The 20156-nt window shown below is 38.3% G+C and overlaps 1 pseudogene; it reads left to right on the plus strand.

Moving 5' to 3' along the window:
• Nucleotides 1-7004: 7004 nt before the first annotated feature.
• LOC138698904 (calphotin-like) overlaps nt 7005-20156 on the plus strand; it is a 36616-nt pseudogene continuing 23464 nt past the window's right edge.

The following is a 20156-nucleotide window of genomic DNA, read 5'->3' on the forward strand; positions in this document are numbered from 1 at the left end:
AAAGAAATTTGAGTGAGGAACAGTCAGTTACTGTCGGGTGACAGAAACTATAAGATCGGTAGCTAGAATGCCTAAATTCAGTAAACCGCTGATTCATGCTTACGTTAGTGAATTTGGTGCCCATGTATTTTCAATCGATGGAACAGTTTTGTTATGTAAGGTTCGTGAAAACACAGTTAATCACGAAAAAAAAATTATTTTATAAGTCAACATGTGTCACCTACGAAGTAAATAGGCCTATGTGAGTTATATTGACATAATTTACATTTATTGTCTTATGCCTTTTTAAAATTTATAATGCCTTTTCCAAAGATTATTGTGCCTTTTTTACGTTTTATTGCCTTTTTCCCTGCTTATTTTAACTGTTATAAATGCCTAAACATCCGGGCTCTAGTGATAAGATACCATGACGTAGAAGAAAAGTGTAGTATGTTACTAAATATGTAAAAATTAGGAACTAACTTAGCAAGTTTAAATAAATAATTACATAAGCAAGAAGGCGGCCATGAGCTCAGTTTGTATAACAACTGGCTTCGAATTTCAAGGTCCCGGATTGAATCCCAGATTGTGGCAGTATTTCTTTCGTTCCTAAAACTTCCAGAACGTCCCCGAGGTTCACTCAGCCCCTTATTAAATTCATTACTGGGTCTTTCCGGGGCAGAAAGGTGGTCGGAGCGTAGTACCGACCCTACCACCTCATTCTAATGTCATTATGTATCGGATTTCTTTGCTTCGGAACCAAATCCTTGTCAGCTAAGCCAGAACTTATAAAAACATGTACTGTAAACCAAGGTGCATTTTAAAATACATTTTACTAGTATTGACTTGAGAAGTATATTAATTTATCAACGCCTGCTTCGAGAATTGACAAGTTCACCCGTCCTCATAGGAGTTAGCGGATAGTATGTAAGCCATGCACCTGAGGTTTGCTGGTTCAAAGCCAATCGAGGGTCTTTAATTTTAAAAGACGATATAATCCGTTTCATAGAAATATATAGGGTCTCGTTTCGTACTTTCACGGCACATTAACGAGAGCTATCAGTTACAGGGAGCTGTAGGAAAAATAGAGCATGTTTGCCTTATCTTGTCTACGTTGAATTTCAATACTGAATAACATCTGCTCTCGTGATCCGATGCTGTACTTTGTCGTGGGACCGCTTGGACTGATTAGCCTACCTGGGTTGTTTTTTTTTCGAGGTTTTTCCCAATGTAAGGCGGAAGTAAGGTAATCTTTGGCGAATCCTCTATGTATCTCATCTCTCCAAAATACCATCTTACTATCACAGATTCCACCGACTCTAAGTAATAAAACGTCGTTAAATTGTCATTAAAATAATTGCAAATAAACTATTACCACTGTTACCATTGTCACTGCTGCCACTACTACTATTATCTACCACTACAAACACCAGTACTACTGCTATTACTACTACTTCTGCTACTACTACTGTCACCGCCAATACTACTGCTGCTACCACTACCACTACTACTGCCAGTATTACTGCTGCTACCACTACTATTACTACTACTGCTATTACCACTACCACTACTACTGTCAATACTACTGCTGCTACCACTACTACTGTCACTACTACCACCAATATTACTGCTGCTCCCACTACTATTACTACCACTACTATTACTACTACTGCTATTACTACTATCACTACTACCGCCAATACTACTTCTGCTACCACTGCTACTGCTACTACCGCCAATATTACTGCTGCTACCACTACTACTACCACTACTATTACTACTACTGCTATTACCACTACCACTACTACCGTCAATACTACTGCCGCTACCACTACTACCACCAATATTACTGCTGCTCCCACTACTATTACTACCACTACTATTACTACTACTGCTATTACCACTACCACTACTACCGTCAATACTACTACTGCTACCACTACTACCACCAATATTACTGCTGCTACCACTACTACTACTACTACTATTACTACTACTGCTATTACTACTACCACTGCTACCGCCAATACTACTGCTACTACTACTACTATTGCTGCTACTACTATCGCCAATACTACATACTGCTGCTACCACTATCATTACCAATACTACTGCTGCTACCACTACTATTACTACTACCACTACTACTGTTGCTAATACCACCACCATTGATAATGCTGCTACTGCTACTACTACTACTACTACTAATACTACTGCTAATACTACTGTTACTATCATCACTAATATTACTACTACTGCTACTGGCACCACTGCTACTACCACTATTACTATTAAGTACTGCTACTACTACCACAACTACTGCTGTTACTACCACCACTACTACTACCACCAGCACTGCTATATTACTGCAACCAATACTACTATTACCACTACTACTACTGCTGCTGATACTACCATTACTACTACTACTAATACTACCATTGTTAAAGCTACGACTTTCTACCAGTACTGCTATTACTACTACTACTACTACCACCACTACTACTACTACTACTATCACTAATATAACTACTACTACCACTACTACTACTACTGCTACTATTACTACTGCTACTACTACTGCTACTGCTATTACTATTGCTACCACTACTACTGCTACTAATATCATCACTACTACAACAGTGCTGCTACTATTGCTCGTACTTCTGATAATACTGCTTCTCTGCTACTACTGCTACCATTGCTACTATTACTGCCACTACTACTGCTGGTGTTGCTACTGCTACTATCGCTACTACTACCAGCACTACTATTATTACTACTGCCTGTATCACTACTACTATGACGACAATTAAATACAAGTACTACATTAAAATTATCGGATGTTTGCTTTTCTGCTGTTCTTATCTAGTATTTCTGTCGATCTGACGTTAGATGTACACATGGTTGAACTCATTTACGTGGGACCGGTGCGACGCCTGGCATCTGCATACTATAGTTCACTGCCTTGGTTAGGAATATATGTCAATACCTATGCAGAATTCGAACCGATTGAAGTTGTTTTACTCAGCTTTGCGTATATCGCTGTTGGCATCTGCATGGCTATTAAATCGAATCATGTACTAGATGTAAAATGCACTACATCTTTGATACAATACTCTCGCTTCAGCCTAATGTGATCAGTCCAACTCCTGAAGACTCCGTGAGGCATATTTCGTAAAGATTTTGTGTCGTTCACACGAAGGAAGCCTCAGAAAGACAGGTGGTAATAAAGCAGCCTACCCCGACTTCGATCACCGATACGCGCAAACCTGAGACACCGAGTCGATGGTGATATAGAATTACAGCCGGATATACGACTGGCGTGTAGAGGAATTCCTAACCTACGCACGCACCACTGTCCGCCTCTAGTGGGCAGCCCTGTCTCGGCCCGGCCCGAGGGGGGGGCCACGGCCCGCACCCCGGAGCTCGGTCTAGGTCACGGTTAACGTCTCCCCCACCTCCCTGCCATTCCAATGAGAAACGAAAAGAACGGCCACTTCAATTATTGAAAGTGCAAAGTTAAAAAAAGGCCTGTGTCCAGGGAATGGGTATATAAGGTGCTTAGATTGGGCTATTCGGTCACAGTCGCTCCTAACTTTCGCTGAGGATTAGCTACCAGCTAACGCAACAACAATGAAGTGTCTGGTGAGTTGGACTGAGGAGTCTTGGAGCTTCAGTGGTTTGCATTTAACTTTCGGACATGGGGACCTAAAAATTATTGTAAAATTCGGAGAAAAGCAAAGCTCCTGTAATTAAAATCACATCTTTTGTTAATATAATTTATACTAGATTTATATTTAATGTTATCTAGTTGTATATAAATCTTTTTAGTATTCTTAACATAAATTACAGCAGTTTAATATTAAAAACGAAAAGATTTTGGAGACATGTCGATTCAAAATTTTTGGTAACACAGCTTTCCATTGGAAGGTTTAACGATATACCCGCCGGCCTGCATGAACGAGATGCATAATTTGAAAATTAATAGATGTAATTTAAGCCCAGACCACCTAGTGGTTTAATTTTGTCAAATTTCTGGGTGTTTGCAGTGTATTATAGATCTAAAAATATGGGCTTCATTATCGGGGAAGGCAGAGTTAAGAGAAATATTCTCTTGTACCTCTTATCAATTGTTATTCTCCAGGATTACCAAATTAAATATCAAATCTCAGATTTTAGATTTATTTCTTTTAATTACTGGAAATTGGGATCCAACCAAAGTATAATTCCAAAAAATGAAATAAATATTAAAAATCTTTGTACGCCGTAATTCTTAAGACTTCTCTCAATATTCCTTTGAATGCTTAATGTCTGTTTTATAGGATAGCTTAAATTTCATTCCTATTACATGCACATTAAAATTTTGGGCCTTATAAACCGTTCCTCATTTAAAGTTCAAATCTTACCAGACCATCTTTACTCCGGCCTTTCACTACTTCTCTTGTTAATCTTGTCTGAATCATTTTACATAATTTTACATCTTAAATGGTTCTAGTTTCTTGTAATTTTTCTGAATAATATGTATATGTATTTCATTAGCGTAAAACTGCTGAAGATCTGAGAAATTCCATTTATTGAGCTTGCAACTCTGCAGTTTCTCTTGTCGAACCAAAGCTCCTGAATCATAGCGCTTAAACTTCATAATATATTTTACGCTGGACCATGCCGAAATGTAGTAATTATACACCTGGTAGCAGCCCTTTAATAGACCTCATTAAAGTACACCTATTCATTAAAGTTCACGTGTTCCACCAATCAGAAAATACCATTGTAGCAATATGAAAGCGCAAGTATCGATTATTCTCGGATAAGCAATCGAAAGACAACTAGCGCGAGATTAGACAAAGTAAAAATGGCGGACACTAGTGATAACGAGTTGTAACTTACACCGTCGGAAATTTCGACAAAAGCACTCGATGTGACTAATAACTTATTAACTTATGGTCGAGCATAAAAAGTCGTATGGAACTTGACTATAATGGTAATTAAGACGCTCGTATGAAAATTATGGAACTCGCGCTCGTTTCATAAACATACTCGCGTCTTAATTACTACCATTATAGGCTCGTTGCATAATGTACTATTCTAGTTTATAGTAAGATCTTATAATGATAAGAAAAAAATAGTATACATTGAAATCAGAGCAAACCGGAGCACTATGAAAAAACCTACTCTTCAGTTGCATTAAGTATCATAAATCCCACAATATGTATCAAGTTCGAGCCAGAACTTTGGCTCAAAATCTCAAATTGACTGAACTACAAATTAAACTGCTGGCGACTAGTTTATTAAGTCATAAAAGTTTACTGTCAGTGTTTAACAAATAACGATTCTATCCGCAGCTCATATTTGGGGCCTGCTTTCCTTACTTGAAAAATGATTGAAGTAAACAATGTTAACGCAGAGTTACATCTGAAGGTCCGCTTTTCTATAAGCACAACGTGCTATTACGATCTTATTCTCGAAACATGATCCGCTTTGTTTCCAGTTCCGCTAAGCAACATACAATACCCCACCTTAATTACACGAAATTGACCTTCAGAGTGATTAAATTTGTTTTACATCTCCAATAAGATTCTTACAGTTCCTTCCCCTCAGACGAGCCACACCCTATCCAGATGGCGTTGTAAACACTGCATTACGTTAATAATCTACTTCCGGCATCGAAGGTGCCAAGAACTTAGGTGGGAGTAGAAAAGATAAAACAACTGCGTTGACAGAAAAGTGACAAAAACAAGTATCGTAAACAAAATTTATGCCGCTGTTTTCACTTAGAGGTAATATTAATTCTTATGTTGAATAATAAGTGATCGCTATTAGAAATTTTATTCAGTGGAAATAAAATTCTCTACTTTTTCGTTACCCGAAGAAATGCAAATGAGTGAATGATTTGAAAAGCAGTAATTCAAATTATCTAAGGAAAAAATGTGCATGAATTTCACTCATTAATAAAGATATAATGCACTTTTATCAAAATTGTTAGGTTGCTTCGAGAAACTGTGAATACAAAACTGTAACTAAAAATATTTTTGACCGTAAATAACTTATAAATTCGAAATTAAAGCAACTCACTGCAAATATCGCATTAGAAGCTAGAGATTCAAATATTAAATTTATCCTCTTCGTCAGATCTGTAAAACTAAGATAGTAAAGTCGACTATTTTAATAAGATTGTATCCTTAGTTCTCTTTTCCTCCTGCATTTGTCTGTATCGAATTCACAGTAAAGGTTTACATTACATATTTCCACCTCTTTTATGGTATTTCTACTTGTGTTATTTCTCTAAGACTGTACCGATATCTGTATTATTTGAACTATTACATCTTGAATTTTGTCGGTGTACGGTATATCTTTACTGAGCTCTGGAGATTAAAGGCTAGTTTTCCTAACAAATTTACATCGTTCTTAGAAAGTAGGGCCCATAGAGATTAAAAGCTATTTTTTGTCATATGGCATGTTATTTTCAGCTATTTTGAAGTGAAGTATTTTTCTTCTCCTTAGGGATAGAATTACATAGGTAGTTTCCTATTTTACTATAGATGATAATAATAGCTGAAATTATGGAATTCAAAGAAAACTATTCCCACGCTGCAAATGCTCAAAATCTCCCTGTCCTCCAGACTAACAAAATGAACTTTTATGAAATCTGATGGAGTACCGTGAGAAATTATGATTAATTAAATATCAGTTAATGGCAATTCTCTTATTAACATAAATTCAGATCGTGGAGTTATAATACTAACCTGCAAATTACTCCTTTCTTTAAAGAGTACCTTCAAAGCCTTGGTTTTTCTGAACCGACGCATGCGACGGTTCAGAAAAACCAAGGCTTAACAGTGTACTTGTACTGCAGACGTTGTTCTTATTCGGTGCTTTAGTAAAATGAAAATATCGAGATAACTTATATACTTTACGTTCAAGAAAAATGTACCACACCGCAAATCTTTACGAATCTTTTTGGTGAAAAGTAAACTGCCCCTTCTAGGATTGGAACACGGGAAGGCCAGGTGCTAGGGTGACAGATTTGACGTGCGCGTATGTTCTCTGTACAGGTGATCGTCTCCTGCCTTGTGGCTCTGGCTGCCGCCAAGCCCGGCTTACTGGGTGCCGTGCCCTATGCCGCCGGTCCCGCCGTCGTAGCCGCCCCCATTGGTGTGGCCACCTCCGTGTCCAGCCAGTACCACGCCCAGGACACACTGGGACAGTACAGCTACGGCTACTCCGGCGGCCCATCTGCCAAGACCGAGACCCGCACCGCTGACGGCATCACTCGCGGAGGCTACTCCTACATCGATGGACACGGCCTCGTGCAGAGCGCCAGCTACGTCTCCGATCCCGTCAACGGCTTCCGTGTGGCTGCCACAAATCTTCCCGTCGGTCCTTCCGCTCCTGCTGCCCCCGTTGCTCCCGTCGTCCACGCCGCCCCCGCCGTCGTGGCCGCTCCAGCTCACTACGCCGCAGCCTACGCCGCTCCCTACGCCATCCCCGCCGTTCACGCTGGAGTGCCCCTCGACACCCCCGAAGTAGCTGCCGCCAAGGCCGCCCACTTCGCCGCCCACGCCGAGGCTCTTGCTCTTCAGGGCCGCAAGAAGCGTAGCGTTGCCGCTTATGCCGCCCCTGCCGCCGTTGCCACTTATGCCGCCCCTGCCGCTGTTGCCACTTATGCCGCCCCTGCCGCCGTCGCCGTTGCCGCTCCCAGCTTCGGCTACTCCACCGTCTCTGCCCACGCCGCTCCCGTTGCCGTCGCCGCCCCTGCCCCCGTCGCCGTCGTTGAGCCCGTGAGGAGTTTCGGCTACTCCACCGTCTCCGCCCACGCCGACCCCGTCGTCGTTGCCGCCCCCGCTCCCGCTCCTGTCGCCGTCGCCCACGCCGCTCCCGCCGTGGTCGCCGCTCCCGCCCCCGTCGCCGTTGTTGAGCCCGTCAGGAGCTTCGGCTACTCCACCGTCTCCGCCCACGCCGACCCCGTCGTCGTTGCCGCCCCTGCTCCCGCCGTCGCTGTTGCTCGCGCCGCTCCCGCCGTCGTAGCAGCTCACGCCGCCCCCGCCGTCGCTGTTGCCCACGCAGCTCCCTACGCCGTCGCCGCTCCCTACGCCGTTGCCGCCCCCGCGGTGTCCGGCTCCAGCCAGTACCAGGCTCAGGACACCCTGGGACAGTACAGCTACGGATACGCCGACAGCAACTCCCAGAAGCAGGAGGTGCGCACCGCTGACGGCATCACCCACGGCGGCTACTCCTACGTGGACGGCCATGGTCTCGTGCAGAGCGTCAAGTACCACGCTGACGCCCTCGGCTTCCGCGTGGCTGCCACCAACCTGCCCGTCGGCCCCGCCGCCCCCTAAATCTCCGTTCCTACCCCGGCTAGACCTGTCATTAACAGTACCTGCTGCAGTCTCGGCAAGATTGATCCACATTGAAGAATAACTACTAAAAGACAAACCAACTCTTACGTGCAGCTCACTGCGGCACTCAGCAAGCCGCCCTCCTTGGTGAGTGTCCAGGTCTCACACTTAAGAGTTGTCTCAGGTTTTTAGGCTGATTACAAGAGCCAGTCAACAGGACAATTGAACCAAAGTTCCAAAGTGCGATAGTGTCAGAGTTTCAATGTGAATCGGACTTAGAACCGACGCGACGCAACTAAGGGAGACGATCACATCAGCCCATTCTGGAGCCCTAAGGGAGTCCAGAACGTAAGGGCGACTCTGTAGAATATCCGGAAGGGATTTCCACCAGAGGCCACCATTAGCAAGTTAGCGAGCACTGTGCCCGGTGGCCATCAGCTGGGCGGACTAGCCTGCCAGAGCTATGGCCACCACCTTTAGGTTCTAAGATTTATTTAGTCAAAATGAGTGAAAAAGTATTGTTCTGTTCTTGTACATCTTCGTGAACACAAATTGTCAGGGCCCTCTATACACTCTTCTCTCTTAGACTCAGTTCTTCTTCAGTGTTATTGTTTTCGGGATCCCAACTGTGAAAATGATAGTCATCTATTGCCCAATAAAAATGTCTAATTTCAAGTCTTTCTCGTTGAGTGTGTACATATAGTTATAATACAATTTATTCTTATTTTGCAGCATTATGTATTACAAAGAAACAAAAATGTAAAAAAAAAGTATGGAATATACATGCAATAAAATTGTTGTGCTATAAAAAGAGAAAAAGGGTGTTCCTTAATTATTATCTTTACCTTCCCATTGTTGGCTTTAAAACTGCATATGCATATATACATACTGGTACGTACATACATACATGCATCATCTAATACATTACATACATAAATATGGACACACAAGTCCGTTTTATATAAGTTAAATGTATAAGTAACTGCTATATAGGGTGCAAGTGAAATAACCTTTCAGATTGAAAGAGACGATAGGGTACACGTAAATGAATATAAAATATAAAACCTATATTACGTTTTGTGATTAAATGCACGGTTAATTAGAAAATTAAGTTTGAAGTTTCAGCAGTCCGGCTACATAGTCGCTAAACACTCTACTCGTATACAGATGTAAGAGGTCAACGAACTCGGCGACTCTCCCTACGTAAGGTGCCAAGACGTTTCCACGCGTTCGCTTCGTGCAATGGCTTGAATTTAGAGGTTTTTAATATTAAATTTATACGAAAACCGTTCACGCTATTGAAATACTCCAAAAGGATAAATTATTCTTTATTAGATTTCCTATCGATATGGACAAATATCACGATCGTACTCGCAATAGTTACCGAACAAGAGATTGTTAAACATTTGGGAAAACATTTTTTATGAAAAAAAAAAACTATGAATTTCTACTAATATGATATAGTTTTTCGTTACGTACAACATTACCGATTCGCTCTGGAAATATGCAAGACTATTTCACTTCAACTTGTATGTATTTATTATGTTATATATATATATATATATATATATATATATAAACCAGCATATATGCATACACTTACATAAATACACTTACAGTATAATTATATAAGTAACCATATTTAATATATACTTACACCATGATTCATCAGTCATCAATATCATAAACATTAATCAAAATCTAAAAAATCAGTTACATGAACACAAGCTATCTACAATACACAATAGAAACAGGAACTCAATAATAGTGATTAAAAAAGGCCTACTAGTACGTATACTCACAGATTCTTAAATAACACACAAAGCTTGTATAAATAAACAACCCAAAAAAGTGCATATCCATATACCAAATACATGTAAACATATGTTCGTATTTACACGTTCAGACATTCAATTGCAAGTAGTTTTGAAATTTTGCAGATATTAATTTCAAATGCAAGATGTGTCAAACTCAAAAGTTCCATTCTGAACAAAATCGTATTGACACGCTATGTACAGCTGAGGAGGCAAGATCTGGTATGTGAGCTTGGCGAGAGGGGAGAGAATGAGCTATCAGAAAAAGAGTTTATTTCATGATGCTTAATATTACACGAATCTACCGACATGGAAGTTCATCTCAGACTAAAACTTATATTCCCGCTCCATACCAATTGGTGGTATAGCCACGGCACATGGTAAGGTCACAGGACAGGTGTTGCCTCCCCTACTGTACACCCGTATGTACACACAAAAACATACTTGCATGCAATATATACAGAAGAACGTATACATACATACATACATACATACATACATACATACATACATACATACATTAATCACTCACTCACTTACTCACCTACTCATTTATTCACTCACTTGTTCTAATGTAATGGAAGTATAGGCCTAATAGAGTTTATTTTGTATAAAAAATATTTCAGATATTTGAACTACGTTATTATCTTAAACAGCTATATGTAATTCAATCCTGCTATGGAGTAACGGTTAGCATGAAACGAGCGGACCCGGGTTAAAATCCTGGTTGGGACAGGTTACCAGGTTGAGGTTTGTCCGGAGTTTTCGCTCAACCCTTTAAGAGCAAATGCTGGGTAACTTTCGGCGCTAGAACCTAGATTCATTTTGCTGGCATTATCACCTTCATGTCATTCAGATGCTATATAACCATAGTAGTTGATAAAGCGTCGTACAATAAACCAGTAAAAAATGCATTTCTAATGACAGTGCATGATGAGGAAATCATACAATTACGATCCTGGATGTTTTCTATTACTATTTATGCTTTTGAATATCAGTCACGTCTTGATAATAGGATGTACACTAGTACGCTGATGTTCATTTTGTAATTTTTGTAGAGTAATGTAGACAGGAATGAAAAAAATATGTACCTAGGCCTGATACAGCCTACAATATGTGATGTTGTAGTTAAATGAAGTTTTGTTATATTCTACCTTACGTTTTCCATATTAACCATTTGTACTAAATGAGTTGCTTTTACTATATTCCAATGTATTTTACTTTCTTTTTTCTATTATTGTATTATTTTTCATGTTGTTTAGTGTCGATTTTATTATGCTATTATTATTATTTTTTTTGTGATATGTTAGTATTCTGTTCTTTAACTTTTTGTTAAATTTTAACTGTTTGTATACTTTGTGACCTGGTAGAGTGTAAGAGAAGGCCCTATGGCCTTAACTCTGCCAGTATAAATAAAGAATTATTATTATTATTTATTATTATTATTATTATTATTATTATTATTATTATTATTATTATATACTGTATATATTTTCACAAACATAATATGTACATGTAAGCTTATTATATATGTATGGAATGCAGATAGGGTATACATACTCTACATGTTTATAAATACACAGTTAACACATTATGTAGTGGCCTAAGTGTAAATTTTCATGCGTGCACATACGAACACTGACTGCCAATTCTAAAGTGACGAGTAGGATTTTAAAGATTTTTTTGTACGTTCTGTAGTCTGAAGCATGAGTTTCAGAATATTTGTTGTTATGTCCAAGTTGCACAAATTGCTGAAAATCTCACAATTTTTGTGCAGCTAACTTTACTACTGTTTGTCGAACACACAAGCGCTCCTTAAGCTTGAAATTGGTTCGAATTGTCATGAATGTGTGGTGATGCAGTAATTATTCTTTCCTTGACTGGAGGTCGGGTGTGTCGTCAGTTACACGACGCTATACTATATAGTTTGTAGGAAGAACGCAATGCTTTTAGTAAGTGTAAGATAAAAAAGCGTGATTTGTGACTTTGAGCAAGGCCAGACTCAAATGAAGGCCGGCAGTCCAATTATATCAACCGACCGAATTCTACTCTTTGACAGTCTTTCTCTTCTAAAATAAAAGAAATCTGTCTACGTTATTAACATTTTTAACTAAAAGAAGAGGAGAATTTAGCAGTGTAATCAGTGGGAAAGAAAGCCGGTCGTAAAGGACAGTAGAAATACGTTTGCAAGGTTACATGTTCATGAGAAAACAGCATTGCTAGATTATTATACACAATACATAGGCCTACCGGTACGTCTAACAGCTGTGACATGATGTTTTCGTTGTCTTACAGGCCTATACTACGACGCTAAGACTATAGTGTTCAAGTGTGGTATAGTTAACGTTTTGAACTTAATTCATTTTTTATAGGTCTGTAAGATAATCCTTTATTGGATTTAACATTACGTGAAAGCACAGCCGTGGATTAAATCTCGCACTGGGGATCAATGTTTGGCATTAATCAATACAGCCGAGTAATTGCACATACTCGTCTAGCGTTAAGTCGAAAATGCCCAAAAATGGGTTAACAAGGGTAGACCTAACTTTTAGAATCACGAAATCACTAAGTCAAGTCGCTTAAGAATTCTTAGGGGTAGAGACTGAAAAGAAAAGCTTAAAGACGAAATAATTAGCTACCAATAAGACCTGTATGTAAGAAATAGAAACATTTAAAAATACCTTAAAATCTGTATTGTATTAGCCTTTTATAACATTGTTAGAGCATAGCAGAAACCGGATAAGTTCCAATTTTGAGCATAGTACAGTTCTCTTCACTTCATTTCAAGCGGCTTCTTTTGACATAACATGTTTCTACAAAAATCGGATTTGTGCCATTGAAATGAATGTTTGAAAATGTAGCGTTTCTGCAAAAAGCGGCTTAGTCCAACGTCTTTCTAGCAAATGACGAACAAGTTACAAACTTAACCGGTTCTTGTTAGAAAATATCATGAAAATGGCATTAGTGTTGTCTTCGATTGTTTCATCGCCATACTAGCTGTTATTGTCGGTGTTATTGGTTAAATATTTCGTTTTACAAATGAATGATCATCAAAATGAACCAGATCCAAAGAAAGAAAGTCATCAGTATGAGGAGAATGTTGAGGTGATAGAAGATGACAATAGCAGTGGGTGTGATGAGTGAAAACAGCTATAATAATAATAATAATAATAATAATAATAATAATAATAATAATAATAATAATAATAATAATATATTTTTGTGATTGAGCATAATTTATTGTGTTGTTATTAAAATAATAATTTTTCGATACTTGATATACCTCACGTGCCAAGAATTCAAAGTCTGAACGACACAAATTAGAAAGAGAAAAATATTAACATAACAGTATTATTTTTCTTGTTCAGGAAATCATTCTAACGTTGTTTATAATTTAATAAAGCACTTATAATTTATGTGTATGTTGACAATATGAATTAAACATGATTTCACTTACTTTTTGTCAATTAATGTGTGTATATCTAAACTTTTCTGCAAAAAGTGGATGTCCAAATGTTTTTTTTTTTCAAGAACCCATATAAAAGAGAACAGTGAAACGTTTTACCAAAGATGGTAGATATTTATGAAATACTTATATAAGATATGTCAGATTATTTTATTTTACGAGAAACGTGAGGGACAGTCTTTCGTTTTCTGAAAAATTAATATTTTGAACTTGTCCGGTTTTTGCTTTCAACCCTTCAATTCTTAATTTGTCATCTGCTACAACTTTAGACCAAATAAAAACATTCTTTTTTTGACCTTCTTGATCATACTCTTACTCAGTGATCTAATGGTTGCCATGCTAGGGTACCGACAATTCGTACCTGAAATAATTAGTTCCCGAATAAAATTTATGCCGTTTATTAATTCCTGATTAATAATCACTACATATGTAATGTGTAACAATGCAACTGTTACACAGATGCGTCATAGTTTCGTCATTACTTTATTACGAAAGGTAATAGAATAACTGAAATTCTTTATTTCATCCTATAGTGTGCGCTAGTATGCCGCGCTAAGTATCGATAGTGAAACTGGACCTGATCGATTACCGCGCTGTATCTTGTTCAGAGAATACACCTACAGCAATATTATCCTGTGCTCTTTGTTTCGTTCTTCTGTTGTTACAAGACAATCATCATCATGAAATGACAATCGATATGAACAGCTGTTAAAAGGCGGCCACTTTTTTCTCTATTTACAATACTTAAACAAAGGGTTTCGTGTATAACTACTGCAAAGCAGTTCCCATGTATAGTTACACGCTCTTACATACTCATCGCTTATGCATGGTTTATGCCAGCGTTTCTCAAACTATGGTCCGCGGACCACCTGTGATCCTCGAGGTCTGCCCTTGTGGTCCTTCAAAAAAGACAGAAGAAAAAATAAAATTCAAACGACTATAGCTGAAAATCTCAGAGTTTGGAAATGACACTGACAATCGAATTTCACTTTTTCTCCCAGTACAGATATTTTATGAAATTTATTATCCTACCCATCTGTCGACTTCCCACTCTACTATCAGCAACAAAGGAGGGATTTAAAGCACTATACACGTGGTGTTTCTCGACATCTTTTCCCTGCACATCTGGCGCCGCGCCTGTAACCCTGCCAGGGGCCACCCGAATTCATAACAGAGGATCGAAGTACCGAACCTTAATTCGATTTTAAAATGTAGGTATACTGGTATTAAAATATGCTACGAAAATGATAAATTTTCTTTCGAAGGGAACAAGAGTAAGGTGGTCCGCGAAACTGTTCTGACTTTAAAAAGTGGTCCCCACATCAAAAAGTTTGAGAAACGCTGGTTTATGCTATTAGTAACGTTTTATATCCAACTCTGCATAAGTCTTGTATAAAAATTATACACGGTTTATTAGTAAGACCGTTAGTGTTTATCCACATTGATTTTTTAACACTAGGCTATGTCAAGGCAACTGACTACAAGCACGGAATACAATTTTATTATTACATAAACAAAGAACTGAATTAGTTCGGAAAGCATAAAATTGGGCTACATAAAGAGAAAGTGTGTGTCATATTAGTGACACCGGTATTTTTCTTTTATGGTAACATTTAATGTTTATTTTTGCTCAGTACACAATAGACACACCCAGATAATACACCACGATGTTAAAAATAAATCCCACTTACACTGGAATATCTCGAAGCAAAGCAGTAGGAGTAGTAGAACAAGGAAAGTGACTCAGCTGCTTCTAGACGGACATGATAATGTGGCAGGATAACAAATTGGAAAAATTCTTAAGTGAGCTGAAATAAAATTTATCTTGACAAATATTGCGCACTGACGGTTCAGTTAATAAAATGCACCTACCTTGACCGGGCGACATACAACTGCATAGCATTATTCCAGCCTTGGAAGCGTACTGACATTCCTCACTGACAAGGAGCTCGACAGGATCAAGGTGATGTGCATGTGAAAGGATTGTCAGCAACAATAATTGTCAATCTTACGGGAGATTCATAAACAAGATCGGTTTGTGCAGTTTTTGGTAGTTCTTATGTTGACATTCTATTTTTAATACAGAGAATCGATCAGAAGTCGCGATATATTTTGGCGAAAAAATTAGTTTCTCATCAGAGAGAGAGAGAGAGAGAGAGAAATATTGTGATGTCTGTTACATTTTTACTACGTCATACTACTTTTGACCAATAAAACGGTACGGAACGGCGTGTTACAACTAATCTTGGCTGCTTATCCTACAATGTTTACCACATCCTTAGCATTAGTTTTTTATCATCTTCCTAGCATTTGTTTATTTTTATCACCTCCCTAGCATTTGTTTCTTTGTTTGCCAGTATTTTATTTTCAATATTTTTACCTTTTAAAATAATTCATGTTTATTTCATCATCCTTAATTAAAACTTATCTATTATTTATCTTGTTTATTTTATTTTAGTAGGTTATTTTACGACGCTTTATCAACAGCTTAGGTTATTTAGCGTCTGAATGAGATGAAGGTGATAATGCCGGTGAAATGATTCCGGAGTCCAACACCGAAAGTTACCCAGCATTTGCTCATATTGGATTGAGGGAAAACTCCGGAAAAAACCTCAACCAGGTAACTTGCCCCGACCGGGAATCGAACCCGGGCCACCTGGTTTCGCGGCTAGACGTGCTAACCGTTACTCCACAGGTGTGGACTATCTTGTTTATATTATTTAGGTTATGTTATAGCTTCTGCTGTATGAGATTCTGGATAGTCACGTATCAGAAATTATTTAATATATATTGATAATTGAAGTGGAATGCAACTGTTTTAAGGGGTTAGGTATAGCTTACAGCAGTAAAATTTTTGGAAATACTGAACTTTTTTTTCCTCCATTTCTATATCTTGTAAAATAATGAAAATTGATATGTGTAAAACACTATTCTTCTGCTATGTGAAAAAAAATATTTTTACTATTTAAAAAAATATAGGCTATTTATTTTATTTATTTATTTATTTATTTATTTTCAAAATTCAAAGTTCACTGTGCATTGATGAAGCTTTTCCCTCATAACTCATAAACTTGTTAACTTTTTCATGTCCTCTCTCTTTTATTTTATTGCTGAAACTCATGTTTACAATATCATTCTTTTTCAACTACATTTCTTAATAAATATTTTTTTTTTATTTTGTGTTAGATATTTGACCATTTTTTTAAATGAATTTATTTTTTATCAGACAATCTATGAAAGGTAGAGAAGTGATTTTGCATCATATTGTAGATATGACATGCATAAATAAACACAAAAAATTTCATCACAGAATGTTGGACACTTTTTGAGTTAGGAGGGAAACGCTTCATCACTGCACAGTGAACTTTGAATTTTGAAAAAAAATATATATAATTTTTTTAATCGTAAAAACATTTTTATCACATAGCAGAAGGACAGTGTTTTACACGTATACTAATTTTCATTATTGTACAAGATACAGTAATGGAGGAAAAAAAAAAGTTGAATATTTCCAAAATTGTACTCCTTTAAGCTGTACCTAACCCCTCAATAAAAATGAAACTGAATCAACAAAGCCTTCTTGACTAGTAATCGTCCATAGAGTTCAATGAAGATTGCTGATAACTGGAGAACAGCGCCAAAGAATCAGTCCCATTCCGAGGCTTCTGTTAGGGTTTCTCAACAACTGTTTTTTACGTGATGGGTTGTTAGCCCTTCGCCCAACCCCCAAAAGCTGGAGGACCACCCCTTATCGGCTGTCTGCCATTGCTTCAGATATTTCCCTCCCCAATATTCCGCTAGTAAGACCAGCACAATACGCAGACGACGTCGCCTATTGGATCACCTACTCTCGACACCCTTCCTCTAGGAAGTTTCTAAATTGAACCAATAAGTAACATCCCACATATCCAGAAATATTCCTCGCCCCCTAGGCCTCCTGGTACATACGCAATATCTGTTGGATGGCTGATTCGATTCCTATCCATATACACTTCAACTTCCCTACATAAACCCCTCCCACGATCCAATCAAAATTCGAAGCTCGTAAGAGAATAATCCTCCGCCAAATCTTACACCTACTCAGATGCACCAGGAACAACTTAGCCACCGGAACAATACGCAGACGACGTCGCCTATTGGGTCAGCCACCCCCGACACCCCTCCTCTAGGAAGTGTCTAAATTGAACCAGTAAGTGGCTGATAACAGTCTACACAAGTGACATCCCACATATACAGAAATATTCCTCGCCACGTATGTCTCCTGCAACGATTACCGAAAAGCAATGGTGGCGTTGCTGTCTGTTTTGACATGTGTATGTAGGCACGCCAAGGGGGGGGGCGAGAGGTGCGGGCCAATGGAAGTACTGTCTCTTCCTCAAGAAGATGAACAAATGAGGACATCGCTGCAGAAATAAAGAACGTAGCAAGAGAAAAATTTGAAGCCAATTAAACGCGCAACATATGTTTACAAGGTTAAGTGAGTTATGGTCCACTTTGCAATAGGTCCTTTCTACGAAAATGTCCAACGTTTACAAATGTCCACATAGAAAATTCGTCCATGCCTTAAAAATATCCTTACCTGAAAATTCCAATGTCAGCAAGTTCTCTTCTCAAAAATGTCCACAAATAAATTCGTCCATTTCGCTCAAATGTCCGACAAGGAAAATTGCAAGGAAAGTGCCGAGAAATTTATTGTCATTTCAATTATGTTATACATATTACATGTGTAATACAAAAGCTACATCTATTGTTAAAAAAATTATCTCATTATATATAGTGCGGTAAGTATTTTCAGTGTTATTTGCAGTTAGGTAATATACTAAAACTACAAACTACAAAACTTCCAACAATCCCATGCACTGTGAAAAGCTGAAAGAATTGATTTGGTACAGTCTTGAACGTACCATCACTGAAAATCGTGTCACTGGCAGCGAAAAGTTCTAAATTTCTATCGGTGGCAAACATTAACACTCGTCCATCATTAACACCTGAATCAAAGAACATAAAATTTTGTCCCCTCAATGTTTTTTTGTAGGGTTCAACAATGTCAATTTCTCTTATTGATTGAGGAAGTAGAGGACGATTTAGCTTCTGCTGATAAGACTGACAACAGAGCCGGGAGGTTAGTAATTCATCTCTGTTGAACAACCTTGTATGTTGGACCTTTTTGTATGGACCTTTCGTATGATGGACCTTTTCGTATGATGGGCTTTATAATAAGGTGGACCACATAGATGTCCGACTTTTTCACACCATGGACAAATTGTATGTAGGACTTGAAATGTTGGACTATTTAGTTTGTGGACATTTTTTTGTGGACATTTTGTTATGGACCTTATAACCTGGAAGCGTTTACAAATGAAATAATAATACCGTGCGATACAAGACACATATTCACATGCAATGGAACAAACTAAAGTCGTAATGTAACTATCACAACGCGACTGATTCCATCGATGTCCTTTTTCTTCCGACTGTACTCTTGAATATCGTTCAAGCTATCTCGTGACCTTTCTTGTCGCACTGCGGAGGGACTTTTTGATCGCTCTGTATAACTGTTTTATAAATTCTAACTTTCAGCGATTTTTGGGAGGAGACTGGATGAAAAAGCTTCTCAACCGAGTAATAACAAGCATTTCCCATAATATTTATTCTGCATTTAATTTTCTCCCGAGTGTAATTCTTATTTGTTACTGTTGCTCCAAGGTACCGGTATTTGAATTTTTCCACCTCTTCAATTTACAATTTTTATATTTTCGTTTCGTTACTATGTTCTCGTCACGAGACATAATCATATAGGCCTACTTTGCTTTTCGGAATTTACTTCCACTTGCTTCAAGTAAAATTCCCGCGTTTTCCCTAATAGTTTGTGGATTTTCTCCTAACATATTCATGTCATCAGCATAACTACATGATAAAAAATATGCATAGGCCTATTTAGTGGGACTCAAGAGTAAGAGAACTTACAAAATCCATCGTACCAGTTACTGTTCTCCAACCAGGAGATCAACCGTGAAAAGAATGTGCTTACTATTGCCTCATCTATTGGAACGAAGTAGATAAATAATATTACCGTTATAACGTCAGTTTAAAAACCATGCGCTCTCCTGCATATGTTATTTCCTGTATGAAGAGTTTAAAAGACCAGGAAATTAACTGTGACCTAATTTTGTAAATAGGGTAGTATCAATATGTCTGTATCAATGTTATGGGTTGTACTGTGAGAGCTAGCCAATAGAGATATGAGTACCCACGTGTGTGCCTTATGACATCTTATGACATCAACATTCATTCACAGCATTACCCCCCTTCGTCTCATCCGGCGGAGACTTTCTCGTGGTTGGAACACAGTACTCTTTTGTTAACTTTTAGGTGGCAAAAAAGCAAATCGAAAATAATGTCTTATAAGATGTTCCGCACCCAATGTTCTAGATCAGCATAATGACGAAACATTATTGACACATTCGTCATACGATCAGCGGTATAGCATTCATTTAAAGTAGCACAACTAAGAAAAGGCCAAGGTCCCTGTGTTGACGCGTAACTTGCACTCTC

The sequence above is a fragment of the Periplaneta americana genome, chromosome 4 (assembly GCF_040183065.1).
Source record: "Periplaneta americana isolate PAMFEO1 chromosome 4, P.americana_PAMFEO1_priV1, whole genome shotgun sequence".
Taxonomy (NCBI): domain Eukaryota; kingdom Metazoa; phylum Arthropoda; class Insecta; order Blattodea; family Blattidae; genus Periplaneta; species Periplaneta americana.